The sequence below is a fragment of the Mus musculus genome, chromosome 14, assembly GCF_000001635.26.
Source record: "Mus musculus strain C57BL/6J chromosome 14, GRCm38.p6 C57BL/6J".
Taxonomy (NCBI): domain Eukaryota; kingdom Metazoa; phylum Chordata; class Mammalia; order Rodentia; family Muridae; genus Mus; species Mus musculus.
This window is the reverse complement of record NC_000080.6, coordinates 48,669,822-48,693,227: the sequence shown is the minus strand read 5'-3', so window position 1 is coordinate 48,693,227 and position 23,406 is coordinate 48,669,822. Positions and strand designations below refer to the sequence as shown.

Sequence of the window (23,406 nt, the reverse complement as noted above, 5' to 3'; positions counted from 1 at the left end):
TCTTTTAACCTGTTGGATATTTGTACATCTTCTTGCAAAATATCTACTCAGAGCTAGCGAGATGGCTGAATGGGTAACGGTGCTTTCTACTAGGTCTGATCCAGACCAGATCCTACACAATAGTAAGGAACAAGGCTGAGTGTCTTCTAGCCTTCACATGTACACTGTAGTGCAAGCACAAACACACACAAACACATAAACACACACATTAATTAATTAAATGTAAAAAACAAATATTTAGTATTTTGATCCATTTCTCCATGGAGGTATTTAACACATAATAAATTCAATACCTAAAAATGAAACAACAAATACTTAGAACCAGGCCTGGGAATGGAGCTCAATGGTAGACATTCATCTGGCTATCCTAGGTGAGGCTGCAAGCCCAGCACTGAAAAGTGAAATAATTAATAAGATTAAATTTTAAAAACCATAAGACTCCAGTTATGTAATTTCCTAAAATTCTTCTAGTAAATTTTATTTTCAAGTAGTTTGTTTGATAGTATTCAAGTCACTGCATCTATTATTTCCCCAAAAGAAGAAAGACATAGTAAGGAAATATTCATTAGCAGTCAATGATGCTTAACCCAGGGCTTGGGAGCTCAGCAGGGGAGGAGAATGCCTGTCTACCAATTGCTGTGCTGGGCTCCGGCTCCAGCTCCGCAGAGACCAAGGAAGGGAAAAGGACTAGGGAGGGCATAAATGGCTTGCACTTGTGTGCATATTTTAGCTAGTGGGTTCTGCTTCAAATGTCATGCAGATGGGTTAGTCCCACCAAGCGAACATTGTTTCTGATAAGGCTGGAGATTAAAAACAAACAAGCCACACCCACAAAACTGAACAAATAGAAAACATTCAACTCCGTATTCCTCTTGGTCCAATAGTTTCACTTCTAGGAATTTATGGTTAAAAGAAAAGAAAAAAGATTACTCCCATCAAGGAAACACCAGTGTGTGTGAACTCTATGCATGATATGTCAGAAAGTGGAGACATGCTCCCCGTGGGGGTGTTTTCATGAGTGTAATTACAGCTTTGCAGGTATGAAGGCTATTCAAAACAATAGAGAAATATGTACTAGTTAACCATCCATGTGAAGGGCACCATAGCTCACGTGCAGAGGCCAGAGGACCATTTTGGGCAATCAGTTACATCATTCCACTGTGGAAATCTGGTCATCAAACTCAGGTTGTGGCGCTAGAAGACATTCTTCAAATATTGAAGTAATTTCAAATTATACTTCCCAACTAAGATTTTATGTCTCATATGTAGAGCCAAGGCAGGGCCCTTCTCTTTCTCCATTTCTGTACAAACTTTCAAAAGAAAAACGAATATTTTTCTTGCAACTTGGAACAGAACATTGGTGTCAGTTCAAAATATGTTCTTTACTTTCTACATGGAATCCAGATGGTCACTGTTGGGGGTGGGGGGTGGGGGTGTGCTAATGTATCTGTTTCATTTCATAATCCAGAAAGAAAAAAGGAAGCTTGCCTAGAATATTAAATATACTCTTAAGGCTATCTACACAATGGGGTCCAGGTGTATATAGAAGAGGAGACATCTTTAAAACAAGAGGCTATTTCCACACATTGGAGAGAGTACTTGGGATCTGACAGTGACATATGCACGATTCTCTGTCCAACATATTAAAACAGCTGTTTTCACAGCTGGGCAGTGTCAGCAGTAGGAGGCAGAGGCATGTGGATCTCTGTGAGTACAGGGCTAGCCTGGATTATAGAGTGACATTATAGACAGCCAGGTCTACACAAAGAAACCCTGTCTCAAAAAACAAACAAGTTTAAACTATCCCATACACGTTGTCCTGGAGGCATGGTTTTTGGCTTATCTACTATAAGCTGTCAAATAAGTTTACTCTTTGTGTTTAATGGCCAAGAAAGATATAATGCTTCATGTGGATAGCCTGGGTCATAGCTGTAACCTCAGCACTTGGGAGGCTGTAACAGGAGGATTGCTGTGAATCTGAGGCCAAGCTTAGCTAAGGCCTGTTTGAAAACAACAAACAAACAAACAAACAAAAGTGAGGGCTCCCTGATGCATCTCAGTAGGCAGAGTGCTTACCAACCAAGCAAAAAGCCATCTCAAGGATAGATCTCCAGCACTGAATGAAGCAGACAAAGACATGGCCTACAATTCTAGCTGAAGGATCATCCTCAGGCACTCAGTGAAACTGAAGTTAACCTGGGCTACACGAGACCCTGACTACAGCAATAGATATCGCAAAGCCAGGAAACCTGGACACTTGTCTGGGTTTGAGTCCCTAACACTGTAAAATAAGTAAGTGAATAAGTAAAGAAATAAAAAAGAATAAAAACCAGTAAACAGGAATTTACCTCCAGGAATCATAATTAACAAGGCAGTAGGGTTAAAGCTACCTATTATGGGAAAAAAGGGGTGGGGGTACTACCCTCCTTTTGGACTAAATGGGGCATGTGGGGAGAGTGCACACCCCAACACTCTCCCCCTTAAAATGAATGTCACTCAGATTACAAATTAAAGTAATAACCTACTGCACCCAGGTGGATAATTGTTCTCACAGTTGTACTTCTCATTTGGTGTTTATGGGAAGCACTTTAGAATTACTTAATATGGTTTTAATGGTGGTGGGAAAAGATGTCAGAATCCTCAAAGAAAGGGACAAAGGCAAAAGGAGCCCAGGAGCCACAGACACTGCATCGAGTGGCCCTGAGGTCCTCTGCAGGTGCATGCAGTGTGGCCGGAGGCTGGGGACCCCCCCTGCGCCAGCTGTGAGTCACTCCAGTGCCGTGCTTTTCAAAGGTGGTACAGAATGGGCCGTTTCCAATCGCCGTGTTTAAGCTATTTAAACAACCACATATACAGGACTCGCAGAAACCAGAGCAGGAAAGATCCACAAACACAACAAGCACTCACTAAAAGTATAAGGAGCAAGCCCAGGATGATGGTGCAGGGTTGTAATCCCAGCAGCTGGGAGGGGGAGGTTATAGAATGAGGCATCCAAGGTCATCTCCAGCTGTAGAGGAAGTTCCTCACCAGTGACCTTGCCTCAAAAACAGACTCAAAAAAAGTGAAAATAGTTACTTAATATACTCTAACATTAAGAAGGAGCCAGGAGTGGTGATGTGCGCACTTTTGTTGTTGTTGTTGTTGTTGTTTTGGTTTTTCGAGACAGGGTTTCTCTGTATAGCCCTGGCTGTCCTGGAACTCTCTCTGTAGACCAGGCTGGCCTCGAATTCAGAAATTCGCTTGCCTCTGCCTCCAGAGTGCTGGGATTAAAGGCGTGCGCCACCACGCCCCGCTGGTGTGCGCACCTTTAATCCCAGCGGCAGGAAGCAAAGGATCTCTGAGTTTGAGGCCAGCCTGGTCTACAGAGGTAGTTTTAGGACAGCCAGGGCTATACAGAGAATCCATGTCTCAAACAAACAAATAAACAAACACTTCCTCCCCTGAAAAAAGAAATAGCTGTGAGGGGTGGGGGGACCAACCCCTGAGCGTACCCATTTAATAGCCCAGCATTTTTGCAGCAGATATTGTATTGTAACTGTGAGCCAGACTGAACAAAGCTGGGAGATCTTTTGGTGAATAATAACCCGTCCCGGTCTCCACAGTGGGACTAAAGATGTCTCAGTGGTGAAGGACACCCCGTGCGTGGCTCTGAAGCCTTGTAGATATAGAGGACACATCTTCATTTCAATAGCTTACTCACTTAACCAAGACAGATTTAGCAAGATGCTGCTCTGAATCGCTCCCACACTTTGGAAGAGTGCACATCGTTTTCATCTTATCAACTCTAGGCGAGCTGTAGGCTGAGTCAGGTGCTCCTCAGTTGGTGTTTGGAGCTGGATCATCGCCTACGAACTGTCTTTCATCGGTTTTGTCTAACCTAAGATCAAGATTCCAAAAAGTTGTTTGTATATTTTGTTTTGGTTTTTTGTTTGGTTTTGGTTTTGTTTTGTTTTGTTTTGTCTGTTCACTGAGACAGGATCTCTCGATGTTGCCTGGGGAAGCCTCAAATTTCTGAGCTCACTTCTGATCTTCCCTCCGTCTAGAGAAGCATGAACTACAGGTATACTCCATTGGCTGATCTCCAAACATCCATTAAATTCATATTAATTAATTAATTGGTTCTAGGAATTATACTCTGGACCTCGTGCATGTTAGGCAATTAATATACTCTTCAACTACATGCCCAAACCCTTTTATTTTGACTTTTCGTTTTGAGACAAGAGCTCACTAAAGTTGTCCAATGTATCTTGAACATGCGCTGTATGCAGCTCAAACAGGCTCTGAACTGAAACACTCCTGCCTCAGTCTCTTGATTAGCTGCGGTCACACACCAGCATCAAGAGGCCGATGTAGTAGGCAGTTTTAAAAAATAAATGATTCTGAGTTCAAGGTCAGCCTGGTTTACAGAGCTAGTTCTAAGACAGCCAGGACTATACAGAGAAACCCTGTCTCGAAAAACCTAAATAAATAAATAAACACACTTTCAGAATTACACATTCTAGGCCAGTCCTCTGATTTAAAAAAAAAAAATCACTGTATGTGTGGGAGAGATGTGTACATGCTATGGTATGTGTATGGACATCAGAGGAGTTCTCTTCATCTACCATGTAAGTTCTAGGATTTAAACTCAGATTATCATGCTTGGCAGCAAGCACCCTTACCTACTGAGCCATTTCACAGATCCAAGACTCCTTTTGAACCTCAAATGCCATCCATTTTGGCATCCAGGCTATTTTGCAGTTGCCTAATTAACTATTTCCTGTGAATGTCTAGTGAAGGTAGGGCAAATTATAGACTCCCTTTTCAGAACTGTATATGTGAACACTCGTGCGGTCTTTATGGAGAGAAGAGAATGCAGAGGAACTCCACAAAAACACTCAGAAAATTTCATGGGTGGACGCTGATGCGGTTCTCACTGAGCGCTCCCCAAATCTTCATTTCTCTGCCTGTCTACGCTGTGTTCAGCCAATTGGATAGGTCTCTCAGGTGTATTATATATTCCTCTGTCTATACTCCTGATTTCTTCCTAAGTCTCCTCTCTATGCTCCACAGTCCTCACAGTTTATTGGTTCATATCCATTAAGGCCCAACAAAAGCATCCCTTCTTCCTGGGGGTCTTCCCTGAGTTTGGCAGTGTCGCCCTCTAGGACAACACTTGCCACTTGGTGCTGACATCTTTGGTATCATCCTATTTTGTGGCTAACTTCTTTCCATGGATGTTTCAAGACAGTTTTCAGTTTTCAGGGACTGTCTTTAGCCCTTTGAGAATCATTCTTTATCCTTCTCCACTCTGCCCCGGTCTTGGTAGATTCTGGTCTTTGAGAACTAGGTTCCCTTGTTCTCAAACCACATGCAAGGGTATCAGAGTATGGGAGAAAAGCAATGCAGTTCGTTCATCTCTGTGTTGGCCAGGATGCACAGGGTCAGCCTTTGTGTATAGTACAGCCACTGACCCTGTCTGCCATGTGGCTTTTTGTTACATGTAGCCCAGCTACAACTAGTTAGTCATGACTCACCTTGACCTCTACTTCTTCTTCCCTTAACTTCTTCAGGGATTTTAGATTGTGTGTGCATGTGCATGTGTGTCTGTGCGTATGTGTTTGTGTGTGTTTGTGTGTGTGTAATTGTCTCCCCAGTGTCCATGATCCCTCATATTTCCTCATCCTCTATGCCCTCCCTTATCCTTGCCAACACACTTATAAGTAGTCCCTTCGTTAAACTCTCCTTAATTACCGTTCTGGAGAGCACCACCTAGTCCTTGCCAGGATCCTGGCTGATAGAGGCAGCAGCTATAGTGTTGCTTCTGTGTATTCTCTCTTTGTAGCCCCCACAATGTCTGGCTCACTGTGGGTGCTTGTAGAGGCAGGGAATAAACCAAGAGTGAGCATGGGTACCTGAATTAACATTTTATAATTAACAGGAGTGGCGCTTTTTTATGCATTCAATTAATAAGATTTACCTTACTCGGAGTGATGGTGAATGCCTGTAATTCCAGCACTAAGGAGGTATGTAAGAGATGGGGGTTCAAGGCCAGCCTGGGCTACATCATGAAACCCTATCTTAAAACAAAACAAAATAAAAGCAAAATGAAAAAGAAATAAGTAAAGCATTCATCTCACTGGTACTTTCACATAACCAGGTATGGTACCGATCATTTCTCTATTCCTACAGATTCCAACCATAGGACTAACTGACCTCCCTTATAAAAGCTCATACATCTAAATACATTTATTTTTCTCTCTCTCTTTTATTAGTTATTTTCTTAATTTACATTTCAAATGCTATCCCAAAAGTTTCCTATATGCTCCCCCAGCCCTGCTCCCCTACCCACCCACTCCCACTTCTTGGCCCTGGCATTCCCCTGTACTGAGGCATATAAAGGCATATAAAGTACTGAGGCATATAAAGTTTACAAGACTAAGGGGCCTCTTTTTCCCAACGATGGCTGACTAGGCCATCTTCTGCTACATATGCAGCTAGAGACACGAGCTCTGGGGGTACAGGTTAGTTCGTATTGTTGTTACACCTATAGGGTTGCAGACCCCTTCAGCTCCTTGGGTACTTTCTCTAGCTCCTCCATTGGGGGCCCTGTGTTTCATCCAATAGATGACAATGAGCATCCACTTCTGTATTTGTCAGGCACTGGAATAACCTCGCAGGAGACAGCTATATCAGGGTCCTTTCAGCAAAATCTTGCTGGCGTATGCAATAGTGTCTGGGTTTGGGATGGATCCCCGGGTGGGGCAGTCTCTGGATAGTCCATCCTTTCATCCAAACTTTGTCTCTGTAACTCCTTCCATGGGTGTTTTTTCCTTATTCTAAGAAGGAATGAAGTATCCACACTTTGGTCTTCATTCTTCTTGATTAGCCAGAAGCTGGAAAGAACCCAGATGTCCCTCAACAGAGGAATGGATACAGAAAATGTGGTACATTTACACAATGGAGTTCTACTCAGCTATTAAAAACAATGAATTTATGAAATTCTTAGACAAATGGATGGATCTGGAGGATATCATCCTGAGTGAGGTAACCCAATCACAAAAGAAGTCACTTGATATGCACTCACTGATAAGTGGATATTAGCCCAGAAACCTATAATATCCAAGATACAATTTGCAAAACACACAAAAAAATACATTTATTCTTTTGGGTAAACTCAGGCGATTGGGTTTGTTGAACTGAATCTCTCTCTCTCTCTCTCTCTCTCTCTCTCTCTCTCTCTCTCTCTCTCTCTCTCTCTCTCTCCCTCTCTCTTTCTCTCTCTCGTTGCTTTTTAAAGGACTTACTATGCTGATGACCCCGGCACAGTGTATGTGCCTTTCCTTATTCCCAGTTCTTTCTTTAGATGTGGTTTTGCATCTTTCAATTGGATTGATAAAAATTAAACGAATCTGTAAATAGGCAAGTGTTGGAGATTTCTTTGCAGCTGTATTTACCTCCCATCCCACTGTCCTTTCCAAGGTACTACCTGACATATGTCTATCACATGTGGGTGGTGTCCAGTATGTGTTAACTCCGGGTGCGTGGTGGAGAAACACAATTGTACTCGGGAAAAAGTTGAGCACTTCTTGCAAGGCCACTCAGATACCTTCTTTTCCCTGTAGGCTGCTGTAACCTACACCCAGGCTCTCCTACTGCATCTTCTTGAAATAGAGTAGTCTAGGACTGTGAAGGACATGCCCCGGAAAGCCTTGAATGCTTGCTTGAACCACACTGCTCTCTGATGTTCATCCTTTTAGCGTTTGCTGTTCACCAAGATTAATGCTGAAGTCTGTGAGTGATCAGGAATTACTCTTGAAGAAGAGTACTCTTTAGAAGTTACCAGTCAGGGGTTGGAGAGATGGCTCAGTGGTTAAGGACACTGACTATTCTTCCAGAGGTCCTGAGTTCAAATCCCAGCAACCACATGGTAGCTCACAACCATCTGTAATGGGGTTGGATGCCCTCTTTTGCTGTATCTGAAGACAGTCACAGCGTACTCACATACATAAAATAAATAAATATATTTTTTTAAAATGTTACTAGTCAATGAGAAACAGCAGCAGGTAGTTTATAGTGGGAAAGGCAGCATCCTGTTCTCTAAACTCCAAGCAACAGTGTTTGTAGCCACCAGATTGAGAGTTAGAAGCGTTAACGTTGAGGGGTTGAAAAAAAGGAGAATGTAGTTCAGCCAAATGGAGCATCATTTGAATCATCCTGTAATTAAACCTGTCAGACAGACTTCAGCATCTATTTTTCTTTACCTACAACTTCAAAGAGAAAGGGAAAAAAGCACATTGAACCAATTCTAAAATTTTAATTTATTAAACAGATGTGGCTGGAGAGAGACCTTGGTCAGTAAAGTGCCTTTTGTACAAGCGTGAAGAGATCCAAACCTCACATAAGAAACAATTGATCTGACAAGTTCTGGCCAGTGAGAAATGTTTTTCTAAAAAAAAATGTTTTTAAAGGTGGATAGTACCTGAAGCATGACACACAAGAGTGACCTTCAGCTTCTACATGCACACATGCAAGTGCACCTCCAGGAAACACACACACACACATAATAGACACACACACATACACACACACAATAGACACACACACATACACACACATACACACACACATACATACACACACACATACACACACATACACACACATACACACACACACACACACAAAGAATAAATGGTTTAAGCTGGACGTGGTGGTGCATGCCTCTAATCCCAGCACTTGGGAGGCAGAGGCAAGCGGATTTCTGAGTTCGAGGCCAGCCTGGTCTACAAAGTGAGTTCCAGGACAGCCAGGGCTATAAAGAGAAACCCTGTCTCAAAAAACCAAAAGAAAACAAAAAGAAGCATAAATAGTTTATTATTAATTAGTGGCAAAGAGCTGCACACCACTGTCATCAGGTGATGTGGGCAGCATTGCATCTACTTCTACCCAGGATGAAATTGTGGGGTAGAGTTAGGTGGGTTTTCTGAAGGTAAATAGAACAAGCACCATAAAATGGAGAGGAGTTTAATTTGCTCTAGTTTCTGACCTTTATTGAATTTTGACTATATTTGGAGTTCAGATTGTCCTAGCATGCCCACCCTCTAGAGATAAGGAGTAAATAATCAAATGACCCAAATAAAATTTAGTCCCAGAAGCAAGGGTGTGGAGGTGCCAAGCAGTAGACACATCAACAAGGGAGCTGCAAGCTCAACCCCCTTTGTTCTTGAGGAGGGAGGCTGCCCTCCCTACCTCCATTCTACTTTACAATCCAACAAATGGCAACGAGGATGAAAAACAATCTGAAACCACTTCTTCATGACAAGTAAAGTGGTTTGAAAAGACAAGCAAAACAGATAAAGAAACATTTTACCAACCGAGCAACCGCAAGCAGCTCAGGTTCACGGAAGAAACGGGGAAGTGTGGGCACAATTTCGAAGCCCCGAGGAAGTCTTTGAGTTGAGTAATTGAATTAGAGACAGCCAGCACAGTTTTATGAAAGCAATACCGTGTGTACCTTACTACTTGGAGTGCTTTAGAGGGCATTACTGTCTTAGGAAGAAAATGGGGCACAATGGATTTCATATCATTGTTAAAAAGCCATTGGATGCTTTAACAATGAAGATTGTTGGCCGAAACCACATCTATTGTGTAAGGTAAAATAGCTTGTTGGATTAAAAAATTGTTCAAAACCTGAAAAAAGTGAGTGAATGTTAATGGTAATTTTTTTTTAAAGAGTGGTTATCAGTAAGGGTGAAATAATAGCTTTGAAAGCAAATGACTCAAATTGGAAAAATACGCACAACTCAACCTCATTACATTGGACTATTATGGTTTCTGCTCTAACACCACATACTAAAGTTCCAGGTATTGTGAAGCCTCTTATGTTTACTGTCTTATAATAACCTGCTTTTCTGAAGAAAAGATGGAAAGAAAGGGGAATGTTTAACAGAATACCCCTCAGTGTGTCGGCTGGGATTACTGACACACAAAGACTTGGTTTGCCTTTTCTTTCTTTTCTTTTCTTTTTTTTTCAATTCAGCTATCACAAAATTACACATACATGTTTTCATTTATCTATAAAGATATAGCATAACCAGAGGCTGATGAGGTGGCTCAGCAGGCAAAGGTGCTTGTTGCCCAGCCTATGACCTGAGTTTGACCACCAGGATCTATAGGAGGGAAGGCAAAGAACTGACTCCTGTAAGTTTTCCTCTGACCTACACACAGATATGGTACAGCACAAACACACAAATAAACATGCATAAATACACACACACACGTATACATACATGCATGCATGCATGCATACACACACATACATACATACATACATACATACATACATACATACATACATACGTACATACATACGGCTGGAGAGATTGCTTATCACTGAAATATATAAGCACTGCTCTTGCAGTGGTCCCAAGTTCAATTCCTAATGTCCATGTTAGGCAGCTCACAACCACCTGTAACTTCAATCTGGTGCCTGCCTCTGAGGATATCTGACATGCTCATACCCACAGCCAACACATAACTAAAAATAATAGTAAAAATAAGTATGTTTAAAGAAATCCATGTAATTTTTAAGACTTAGGATAGCATAATCAATAAGCACACAATAAGCAGTACTCTCTTACCCATATTACCATTTCACTATCTATAAAAACTCAACTTTTGACAAATCACTAACACGTTCTATGTCTGCAGACATATACGTAAATTTATGTTGCTAATGGACCTGTGTCATCGTGGTCTGTCACAAAGATTCTGTGTATAGTATTAGTTCTTATCTGAAACTTTATACCAGTGAGAATAACCACGTTTTTAATGTGTTCAAAATAAAATGTGAGATTTTCCAAATTAATTTTTCCTACCTCATACATAGTATTTTTAGTGAATTTTGAGCATGGTATGATAAAGACTGACTTGATGACAAGGCAGGATGTATTTTCTTCAGTCTTTCCTAAGCAATTTTGTGTTTTTGCTTTTCTACACAAGCTCTTACTATGTATTGCTGGCTGGTCTGGAACTTGGTATGTAAAACAGGTTGGCCTTGAACTCAGAGGTCCACTGCTACTGCCTCTCCAGGGCTGGAATTAAAGGCGATCATTACCATGTCTGGCTTTTTTCCTTAGGAACCATTTTATTAAATTACATGTATGTATTTATTTAATGTGTGTGTGGTGTGTGTGTGTGTGTGTGTGTGTGTGTGTGTGTGTGTGTGTGTGTGTGTGTGTATGTGTGCATATGGTCAGGCTCTAGGCCAACCACCTTTATCCATTGAGCCAACTCTTGGAGACCCTGGATTTTTGTTCATTTGGTTTCTGTTGTTATTGTTACTTATTTGAATGTTACTTGTTTTGTTGTTTTATTTTTAGACAAAGTCTTTTTATGTATCTCTGGCTGTCTAGAGCTCCCTACAGAAACCAAACTAGCATTTAACTAATCAACCCCTCAAGTGCTGGCGTTAAAGGCATGCACAGCCACACCTGGTCACATGCCCATGTCTTTACATAAAAAGGCTTGCATTTTTAATCTATTAATGACAACTGTTATCTTGATACTAAGAAACTTTAAAGTTCATTTGACTATAATAAGTCCTATTCAGCAACCTAAATCTTTTTAAGAATAAATTGAGCAAAGAATTTTTCTTCCTTCCTTCCTTCTTCCTTCTTCCTTCTTCCTTCTTCCTTCTTCCTTCTTCCTTCCTTCCTTCCTTCCTTCCTTCCTTCCTTCCTTCCTTCCTTCCTTCTTTCTTTCTTTCTTTCTTTCTTTCTTTCTTTCTTTCAAGACAGGGTTTCTTTACGTAGCCTTGGCATTCTTAGGACTCACTCTCTAGACCAGGTTGGCTTCAAACTCACAGAGACCCGCCTGCCTCTGCTTCCTGAATGCCTGATCTGAAGGCATGAGTCACCACCATCTGATTGCATAAATATATCTTACTGAATATTTTTTCTGGTAAATATATTCTGATATTTGTTTCAGGAGAAGTGAACTCATTAAACATGTATATTAAAGAGTGGACTTCAATGGCAGAGGAAAGAAGATTTTAAAATTTTCAATTTTTCTTCTGCTTCCCTGGAACATTGAGTTTGAGAATGAAACCAGAAATAAAAGGCATAAATGAAAATGAACCACACATCTTACTGCTTGTCATGGTGTACTCAGGCTACTGTAACAAAATACTACAAACTAGGTGGCTTAAAAACAACAGAAAGTCCCTTCTTATCACTTTAGATACTGGACAGTCTAAGCTCGAGGCAGCTGCTGTGCAGTAGGGGCTGCTCCTGGCCTGAGTCTGACTGTATGCACACAGGCTGCAGAGAAAAGACGCCAAAGCCTCTTTGCTATGTTGTTACAGTCACTGATTTCACCCCTGAGAGTTATGCCTTCATGATGTGGTCACCTCCCAAAGGCCCCAAATCACAATACCAACTTCTTAGGGGCTATGATTTCAGTATCTATATTTTACGGGGAAATACAAACAATCAGGCCATAGCATTCCACAGTGAGATTCATAACTTTTTAGTATACACAAGTTCACTACAGCTCAATAGTTCTGAAGTCTTTTCTGCATTGCTTTTTGTTTTCTTTCAGACAGGGTTTCTCTGCATAGTTCTGGCTGTCCTGGAACTCACAGTATAGACCAGGCTGGCCTCGAACTCATATATATATATATATATGATAGAATGATCATCTTTGTCTTAAAGCTTTCTTCTTTGAGCCCCTGGAACAGAGGCAGAGGTAGGCAGATCTCTGTGAGTTTGAGGCCAGCCTAGTCTATAGAGAGAGTTCCAGCACAGCCAGGGCTACACAAAACCTCATCTCAAAAAAACAAACAAACAAACAAAACAAAGAAACAAAAAAAGAAAGAAAGGAAGGAAGGAAGGAAGGAAGGAAGGAAGGAAGGAAGGAAGGAAGGAAGGAAGGAAGGAAAATAAATACACAAAGATTTAATAAAACTATTTTTAAAAGAAAACTTACATATTTTAATGTGTTGGTTATATGATCTCAAACATGAAACATGAAGAAATTTGAAAATAAATGAATGAGGAAAGGTTTTTTTTAATCTGAATTAGTGATACTATTTATATATTAGTTATAATTTCATTTTTACAGTGCTAGTAATATTTTATCTGTCATCTCTTTCCCATCATCAGGATTGTCTGCCATTACCCTCCTGTCAGTTCGGTCGGGTAGTTCTCTGATGTAGAGAGCTTTCCTCTGCATTCCAGGCTTCGAAGCCTGTAGATGACAGTTGTGGCAACCAAAACTGTCCCCAGACACTGACAAATGTTCCCCTGGGAGGCAAAATCACAGCCTCCCACCCCGACCCCAGTTGAGAAACAGTGTTCTACATACATTAAGTTACTGCTATCCAAATATTTTGATTATGTTTTTAACTATTACCTACTACTCTGGCTGCATTACTCACGCCATGATTCACATTGACCACAATGATTAAAGAAATGACACATTCACTCTGGCACTCGGGCCCTTACTACCAGCCTCTTACATAAAGTCGGGGAATATTCAGGGAAGAAATTCCTATAATTAGAAAAATAAATAAATAAAAGATTACATGAAAAGAGTATAGATTTTGATTGTTGTAGACCGGGATCAAATTACATTCATTTGTTTGAAGTGAACCAAATGACTCAAAGATAGCAGCTATTATATGCCCTGCTACAACCAAGCAGACACTAACACACGGGTTCAGACAAGGAGACGCTTCCTGTGCGTGTGACACACTGACCAGCCATGCTCTCTTCCTTTCCTTGTCACTAATCAATTTTTCTTAGTGGCTTAAAATAAAAATCTAAAAATACCTATTCAGTGGCTCTCACAGCCAAAATATATTATTGTGAAGATAATGTTAAACATTTCACGGCTATTTTTCCTTAAACAAGATTACTTAAAGCAGTCATATTGTATATGATGAATCATGTAGTGTCTGTTTTACCATTCCTCTAGAACGTCGTGATATTTACCTCAACACTATGAGGGCTAGTAGATGTAGATAGTCTTTTGTTTCCTCTAAATGTCTCAGCCCATGTGGGATAATTAAATACAACCCATAAGCAACATTAAGTTTTTAGAGGACCCACAGCTTTAAATGCGTGGCTTTGATTTGTACTATAACCTCCATTTTTTTTCCTTTTAAAATTTGGAAGACAAAATGTGACTTTTCCAACTTACTTAATTTAAAATCACCCCTAAACACAGGGAAAGAAGCCACTGTAGTGGATGCTGGGGCTGGAGTTGCCTTCATCCCAGCATGCCCCACCACTGTTCTCTGGATGGCAATCACAGGACCCAGACATCAAGCTGGGGAAGAGATTCTTCCAAGCTTCAGCATCTGGCTCTTTGGCAAACTGAACAGGCAGTTGCCCTGGTGGCTTTAGAGTTGCCTCTGGGTCTGTCACAGGGTATGGCTGCTGACGCAGGATCTGGATTCTTGTCTCCGTTTTCATTTCACCATCTTTTTTGGATACCTTTTGGGCATCAGAAGCCTGGTGGTTCTTTCCACCGTTCCTGCTGCACTGTAGTAAGTATCCCTTTGCACTGCTTACATCCCTGACAGAAGTACAAAAACAGGCAAGCATCCTGGCACCAGCACGCAGAGCTTTCTAGTTAATACACCACCCGCAACGAGAATCATAAATTAATGTTCTAGTCTCAGTCCTGAATATTTTAAGGCTGTGTTGTTACCATCTTTACTTCCAGTAGATGTCTTTGCCAGTTAAATTTGATAAACTGGTATTTATAATATGAATATCTGCCTAAATCAAGGAAATTTTCCTCTTGCTTTCTGATGATTGTGCAGTCTAAGCTGTTAAGGTGGTGTAAGACCATATGGGCTCAGTAAAGGGGTCCATGGGCAGCCACAAGTGTAACTCTTGGAAAAAGCATGAACCAAGTCTAGAACCAAGGAGCTCTCAAACCCTCTTGACTATGAAGGAAACTTAAGGCTAAAATTAGAATGTAAATAATGAAGGTTGGGTTGTTATTGTTGGTGGTGGTTTTGTTTTTGTTTGTTTGGGTTTTTTGTTGTTGTTTTGGATGCTTCCAGAACAGACAAACAAAACCCCCTCAGCCTTCTGAATAATTTGCATAACGAGTATTAATCAATGACTCCTCTGCAGCCCACAGACTGTGCTTGGGCGCTGTGACCAAAAGACAATGCAGCTACCGGTGAGGACACGACTCAAGCTCGAGGGGGTGCAGGACTATAGGCCAGCATGATTGCTCTACACAGGAAAGTATTTAATCCCCGCCCCCCAGACTTCACAAGGAAAAAAAGCATTATAACATTGGCCACTTCTACAGAGACTTTACTTAAATCTGTCACTTGATCACCATATTCAATAGCTCCAACCTGTGAAACAATAATCGTCCTCATATCTGTTTTATAGACAAGAAGCAAAGGAAACAGAAAGGGGAAGGATCTTGATAAGAAAAACTATGTCTGAATACAAGTTGGTTGTTACATAGGAAATCCTAAATGTAAAAGGAAATAAGACTTATCAGTTTCCAAAATTGCCAAGTAGTTGACGCTAAAGCAAACAAGTAAATATGTAATGACCATTTCTAACTGAGACGGGGAATTTTAGAAAATCACAGTTGTTATTATTTCGAATACTTTTTTTCCCATTCCTTTTAGAAATAAGACTATAATGGCAGTACAGACATATATCAGATCCATAATGGCCTAAAAGAACACACAGTTAAATCTAAGATTTGTTTTTAGTACTAACCAAACCAAACCAAACCAAACCAAACCAAACCAAACCACACCAACCAATCAAAGAACTAGTCAAAGAGCCAAACAAAAACAAAAGATCTAACAACAACAGAAACCTTTTGCTCAGAAGCACACAGTCTCTCTGAACGCATACATATTCTTCCCCTGACTTCAGTTCTTAAAACACATCAAATTTGCAGAGTAAAAGTCGGGTACTTTCCTGAATTTCTGTTATCAACCTTCTCAGCTTCCCCTGGGAATCCTGCTGTGAGGGAACAGTATGGGTCCTTATAACCTTAAACAACATGTAAACCTTATTGTTTCATCTAGAAGAAAAGAGATAATATAACATTTTAGATCAAATATGTATTATGACAACTGCTTTTTTGCAACAACAAAACAAAACAAAACAAAACAAAATAACAGTTTCCCTGACCTGAGCCTGATAATGTCTGCAGACTTTATTAATTCTTGAAATAGGGGTTAGTGCTGGCAAGCACAGGGCTCTGGGTTCAGTTCCTAGCAGTGAAAAAAAATTAAGAAGTGATTCCTGACAGTTACCTAATACACAGGCTCCAGTTACACCTGATGAAGAAATGGGTAAATGTGAATCCATGTTGTAACCCACTTTTAATATACGTTACGTGTGTGTGTGTGTGTGTGTGCGCGCGCGCGCGCGCGTGCGCGTGTGTGTAGGCACGAGCTTTGGGGACTTTTGGATTGATAATCATGATATTTAGATACATCAGAGACTTCAGTGGAAATTGTTACATATGAAAACTAAATATATCCAATCAACCAAGTGTGAATAAATTTGTTACTGAACCAAGGACTCAGTCACATGTAAAGACTTTATGGAGGGTTGGCAAGGCAGGGCAGAGGGTAAAGATGCCTGCTGCCAAGCCTGTCAACCCACGTGGCAGAAGCAGAGATCTAACTCCCATAAAGTGGCCCCCTGACCTACATACATGGCACATGTGTGCCTATATAAAAATACCACACACACACACACACACACATACACACACACACACACACACACACACAATTTTGTAAAAATAAATGTTGTGGCATCATGTGTAATGCTTGTATGTGATCCCGGTACTAGGGAGGCTAAGGAGAATGGTTGTGAATTCAAGGCCAACCTGGGATACATAGAAAAACTCTTTATCTCACAAAACCAAGAAAGAAGAAGAAAGGAATACAGAAAAAGAAAGGACTGTGTAGCCTAGTGCTAAGTGTTTGGGACATCATTCGGAGTCTACCATTGACCAAAGTTATGTCCACACAGCTCCAACTACCAAAACATTTAAACATACTTCTTAATTCTTGAGTGTAATGGGATGGACCATGTGATTTATCATAGAAAAAAAGTCATGTCCACAGACTGTCTCTTTGTAAGGGACACTTACATCCAGGCCTTTGCTACTTCCGTTTTGTTGTTAAAACACAGGTACAACTAAGGCCCAATGTCCTGTCCACACTAAACATCCCCAGACCAGCCTCTTTCTTCTGCACTTCTCTGGCCTGTTTTGTGCATCAACACAAGAGAGCAGACTCAAAAGGAAGCTGCTTTTCTAAGACTTATCCAAAATACATCATCTATACTTTGTTTGAACTGTGTCCTTTAACTGTTCATGTTCAGGAGCTGAACTGGAAGCAACTATATCTTTCACTTTTTTGCTTATTCATTAGTTGAGTAAGCGGCCAGAAAACTGCCATTTAGGCTACAAGTTGCTGTCTGTTGCTGAACTAGCTTAAATGGCATGTAAGAAATTATTTAGGGATGTCATGATTGAGTAGCTATCCAAAGTCAGACACATATTAATAAAGTTACCTTCAAGCATCCATAGGATAAATGCTAAAAACAGAGTCACAAATATAAGAGTCTGTTATTGCACTTAGGTTGTTGGTTAAACTCTCAGGGTTCAAACTGTCCACCAAAAGACAACTATTGCTCACTAATCTAGGGCACCTAGCTCCCTCTTTAATACCCAGCTGACTCACACGGCCTCCTCCAAAGCAGACTCTTGGGCTTGGTTGACAAGTAGTAATGGGCAGACGCCTTTAACTTGAGCCACGTGAAAGAGGACTTTGAAAGGATGCAGGAAAGCTTTGGATACATTATGCAGGAGGAGAGGCTGCTGGTGGACCTGATGTGGGGAAGGTGGCGAAGGTTCCTATGTAGCTGATAATAGGCTTTCATTCAAATCTGGTGACAATGCTGAATCCCACTTGCCTGGCCTGAAGTGGTGGCACAGTGGCTTGGGGTGCGCGCGCGCGCGAGTGTATGTGTGTGTGTGTGCGTGTGCGAGCGCGTGCGTGTGTGTGTGTGTGTGTGTGTGTGTGTGTGTGTGTGTGTGTGTGTGTGTGTGTGTGTGTGGTGGGGTGTGGGGGATTGGGGAGGTGAGGGACAGGACCAGACACACACCAGCTCCTCAGAAGCTTTCAGAAGATCCCCAACCAATGGCCAAAATGAAGACTGCAGCAAGGTGCAACGCCAGAAACCAGAAGAGGGAAAGTGGGACTTGGTGGATTGAGGGACACAGAACAGCATGTATTTAATAGTAGAACTCCTGTGACGTTTCCCTTCAAGGAAAAGGGGTGTATCCAGTTAGACCCTGTAGAGTGGTCCCTGACTTCTCCATGAGGCTGGATGTGTACCAGTGCCCCAGGGCAGCTTCAGAAGGCTGTTTGAATCCTACCTTTCCCTCCCAGACACTCGAGCCCCATCCCAGGCATAAACCTCTCCCCTTCACTGCAAGTGGCAGCTGGAAGCCAGAAGCCTCGGACTGCCGCAGCAGATTCAGGCTACCCAGCAGACTCTTGGTTAGGACAGTGCTAACTCCTGGCTGCTCCTGTGGTCTGAAGGTGCTCCCTGGTCTCCATTGGGACAGCTGCGGAAGTTGGGGGGTGGGGTGCGTCGCAGATAGACTCTCCCCCTTTCTCGGCTGCCTAAGCCTGGACTGGGAGGCTGAACTGGAAAAGGAACTTGGGGCTGGGCTGGGCTGGGCTAGTTCTGTAGATCGCTAGGCAGGAAGGGTCTCCAGAGAACGCAAATTCAGAGCCTGCCCTGTCCCTACCCTGTACCGGACCCAGAGGCCCGGGGACTGGAAAGATAGTTCGACTCTTCTAAATCTCCATTCTGGAATGCTGGTGGCTGCGGGCCCAGGCCCCACACTTAGAGTGGTGTTTGTTCCACGCCAAACTCTCCAGCAAGGGTTGCTTTGCAGCGCTGGCTCGGGGAGGGCCTATCGACTCCGCTCCGGGTGCGAGTTCTCAGTAGCTTCCTTTCGTCCACGAAGGCAACGCTCAGAATGGGTCGCCATGCCAGGGTCTAGGACAGGTCGCGACCCCGCATCTCCGGAGAAACCCACGCGCAACCGCGAGCGCACAAGCAGACACGGAGAGCCACACGCACACGTATGCTTTGCTCCCCATGCCTGGGAGCAAAACTTGCTGCTTTGGCCGGGTGTTCTAGTGCCCTTCACACCATTCTTGCCCAACACGATCTCGGGTGGCTAAATCCACCCCCACCCCCACCCCCCGGTAACTTCTCCACTCAGAAGGCCGCCCAGCCTACTTGGTTAAACTTCTCAAAGTGTATCAGGTGACTCTGGGTCCCCCAAATCCTGCAGCATATCGGGGCTGGAGCCGTCCTTACCCAGCTCTGCGCGCGGGCGGGAATTTTGCGCCACGCTCGGGCACCCGAGTGTCGCTGTCCCTTCAGCGCTGCCCCAGACCCTGAGACACACGGTCAGGGGCTCCCGCCGCCGCGCCACACAGGCTGGAAAATCCCCGCCAGACCGAAGCCGAGCCTGGGTCGTGCACCTTAAGAACCCCCAAGTAAGGGATGGGTGAAGTGGGGAAGGAGGGAGCCGAGGGAGTTTGTACCGAGTGACTCAGGTAGGAGCCGTTCTCCCGGACTCTGATGCGACTGCATTAGAGTTAATGGCAGCCGCCTGCTTCTCATTATTAATTGTCTTTGTGTTTGGATAAAGTATGTAATCTTCTTTCCAACCACACCATTAAAATAAGGTTGCCTTTTCAATTAAGAACTGTCGTGAGCACAGCAGTCAATTTTGCTAATGAAGACGCATTATATTTTCCCCTAACCCCCCCCCCCCCAAAAGAAGAAGAAGAATCTCGGTTTTTCATTAGACGCGATTATGGATAAAATACTCGAAGGTTTCCCAAAAATTGGTGCGAAGAAGAACTGCGTTAATCGGCAGGCTTTTAAATAAATAGAAATCTCTGCAGATACAAGGAAAACATGGCTAGCAAACATTTCCAAGCCCACTGCTTTCAAATTTGTAAAAGCAAATACGATGAGTTTATTTATTTGCTCATTTTTGCAGATGCACTTAAAGCAGATCAAACAGCGGCTACCTGAAAATACCTCTATAAACTTCCGGGGTGTGGGGGGGTGGGGGATACACTAGTTTACCGATGAGTTCTCAAACTGAAGCTGAGAACTGAAAGGCCCGGACTCTTCAGCTCCAGCACCCACGAGCAAAGTGCGTGCACTGTGTCCTACAGCTTGTTTCTGCTTTCTACCCCTGTTCCATCTTTCCGTCCTTGACCCCCTCCTTTAAAGGCGAATTGAAAGCCAATAACCATGGTGGGACTGCTTAAAAGTCCACGCTTTTGCAACAAGCAAATTCTCCACTGTTCTACAACCTTAAAAGGGGCAAAGTTGTAAACTCCAAGTTTTAACATGAACTGGACACTCACCTTCATGGATGCAAAGGTGCAAAAGTTTGGATCCATGGAAAATGAAAAGTGTGTGTCAGTCACTTACTAATCTCCAAGCTGGGGAACATGCAATGGAAAGGATCTATCAAGAGCTATGTGTTCTTAGTTGATTTTAAAAATTAGTTTGTTATTGTTATTATTATTATTATTATTGTTATTATTATTTTGCGTTGTGGAATAGTGTTTCGAATAAGTCTTTCCCTCATTCAATATGAAAACTCTGATAGGAGCCACATTGAGAATAGCATGTGAGGGGAAAAAAATACGCCAAAGAAATACACCAAATTCTTCGAAGTAGAAGGAAGTTCCTGTTAGCAGCAGGGTTTTCCTTTGGAAGACAGCATCAGTGGTTTCTTGCACACATGATCTTTTCCAGGTTTGGGGTGTTATGCCTTTTAAATATTGAACTTTTTTTTAATCAACTAGCTCCTTAAAATGATCTGCAAAGAGTGGGAAATTAGATTTTCGATTAAAACCTTATCCCATCTCGAAGGATTACTTTATATTGATTCTTAAATATGGCTACAATTGATGGGCTCTAATTAAAAATCCAAAGAAAACGTCTGCCATGCCTGTATGAAAGAAGCTTTTCATGTGCGGGAAATAAAGCTTTGTAAAAGGTTACAAATAAAAGATTAGAGTTTTATCCAAACTAGTTTAAAGCTTCACTGTGGTTCTCTTTTCTTCTTCTTCTTTTCCCCTTCCTTTCTTACAAAACCATTCCTGGGTCTTTTCCCCCCCGGTTTTAAATGAAGTTTGCAAACAGGAAAGATATTGGAGAGTAATGGTTGTTTTGCATCAGCTCTATAGCGCAGGACTGCTGCCCGCAGGAGAATTGATTTCAAGGAAACTTTAAGACCAGCAGAAATTTATGTAAACTGACTGCTACCATCCTCTACCAATCTATCCAATCTCTCTCTCTCTCTCTCTCTCTCTCTCTCTCTCTCTCTCTCTCTCTCTCTCCACACACACACACACACACACACACAATCTCCCACACTCACACACAAGCCTTAATTCTCCCTCTAACCTAACCTAACCCTGCCCTGTATACACCCTACCCTTGGTCTTCACACTCCCTGGGACAGGGACAGTCAAATAGCTCCAAGCTCATACTCAGCTCATAAATGTCTCACAGCTCACATCTCCCACTTGTCGCACAGTCTTAATCCGGTTCATTCCGGAACAACGTGCTACTACTCCTCTTTGCTTTTTTTTTTTTTTTTTTTCAATTTGGAATTTGCCTCCTGCTCTTTTATCAAGACAGCACAATCCTATCTTTGAAGTGATTTCATTTTCCTTCACCCTCTTTTCTGAAGCAGCTAAAATACAGGGACTGAGTGACCCACGCTTAACTCATAAGTGGTCTGCTTTGCACCCCCCACCCTGCCCACACTGCCTCAAATCCCACTAAGAAATGATTAGAATTAAGCTTGGCAAATTTCAAAATAAAGTCATTTCTTAAAAAAAAAACTAGTGAAGAATTACTTCTTTTTAATAGGTGATGATTCTCATGCAAAATGTGGTCACCCCCTCTTCCCCACACTGTCCACTGAATTGCTGAAAAGATTTGAAATTAATCTTCATATTTCGGAAGTTAGTGTCCAGGGAGTCTAACTACTCCCCCCACCAACCCCCACTGTGCTCTTGTGGGATATGGGTTTTCTTCTTTTTTTTTAATTAGCCTGGAAGACCCCAGGGATGGTTCTCCCCTCCCCCACCCACTCCCATAGTTAATAAACTTGGAGGAAACTTTGGAATATTTTAAACCAGCTTGGCATTTTGAATGGAGAAAAATCAGCCCAGTTAGTGATATACATAAATCCAGATTACAAAACATGGATATCAGCCATAATGTGGGAATCACATACAAGCCTTGACAAATAACTTGGTGCCTGTATGCTGCTACTTTCCCGAAGCTTCATATCTCATCAGCCTAGCAGAGTAATTGTACACACAGCCACTACGACCCACCCACTAGTTAATGAGAATTGTTGGGAAAAAAAAAAAAAACCACAATCAAGCTATCTTAAGTCAGTTTCATAGGAAATGTTTTTGTTTTCTAAATGGGAGAAAAGTTAAACTCTGGATAAAGGAAATACAATGAATGGCTAGGAAGAATATTGGAGGCTCAAGAACTTACTGAAAATCAAGAGATGTTTCCATCCAAGGAGTCTTTTTCTCCCATCAAGCTTCTAAGGGTTTCTGTGAAGCAGCCCACCCTCTCCACCCCCCTTCTCCCAAAGCCAGTGGCTTTTGTCCTGACCTAGAATAGGGTTTGTGGAAACCGTACCTGAGCCGGGGTGTCTGCAATTTCCAAATTGACAAGAAGAGACTGGAAGATAAAATGCATGTTCTTACAGGTGAAGAGCAATTTTGCAACTTTTCCAGGCGACACAGGAGAAAGCTTGCCTGCTACCAACTGCTGGAGAGTCTGGGCAGAATTCCTCTAGAAAGAAAAAAAAGAAAAGTCTTTTTTCCCTTCCCTCCCTTGTCTTCATCTCTGGCTCTGGCTCTCTTTCTCCTCCTATGTGCGTGTGCGTGTGTCTCTCTCTCTTTCAGATCCAATCTTTTGAGAGCTGCAGCACACTGCTAAGCTAAAGGGAAATTCTCTTTGATAAAGCAGTGTTTCCAGCTTCTGGGTTTTAAAACCTAAATCTATATTCAAATCTGGCTGAAGGTGTGTTCTGGGATTTATGAAAAGCCTCTTAAAGGGGTAAATTTACCAAACCGTGACAAAATCATCACGATCTTACTTTAGACATCTGAAGTGGATGAGAATTTTAAAGAGACCCTTGTTTATTTAACACTGTCCGTTTCCAACTGGTGGTTTATTGGCCCTGTATTTCCGCGAAGTTATTAGACTAGAGGGCAAAGGAGAAGCGGGGGGCTGTGTGCTGCCAGCCGCTGAAGGGGAAAGC

The 23,406-nt window shown here is 42.2% G+C and overlaps 1 long non-coding RNA gene across 1 annotated transcript in view; it reads right to left on the bottom strand.

Moving 5' to 3' along the window:
* Otx2os1 (orthodenticle homeobox 2 opposite strand 1) overlaps window positions 1-23,406 on the bottom strand; it is a 124,061-nt gene that overhangs the window by 100,121 nt on the left and 534 nt on the right. The window contains exon 2 of the long non-coding RNA NR_029384.1: window positions 22,779-22,934. This is a non-coding gene — a long non-coding RNA (orthodenticle homeobox 2 opposite strand 1). The remainder of the gene's footprint in view (window positions 1-22,778; window positions 22,935-23,406) is intronic.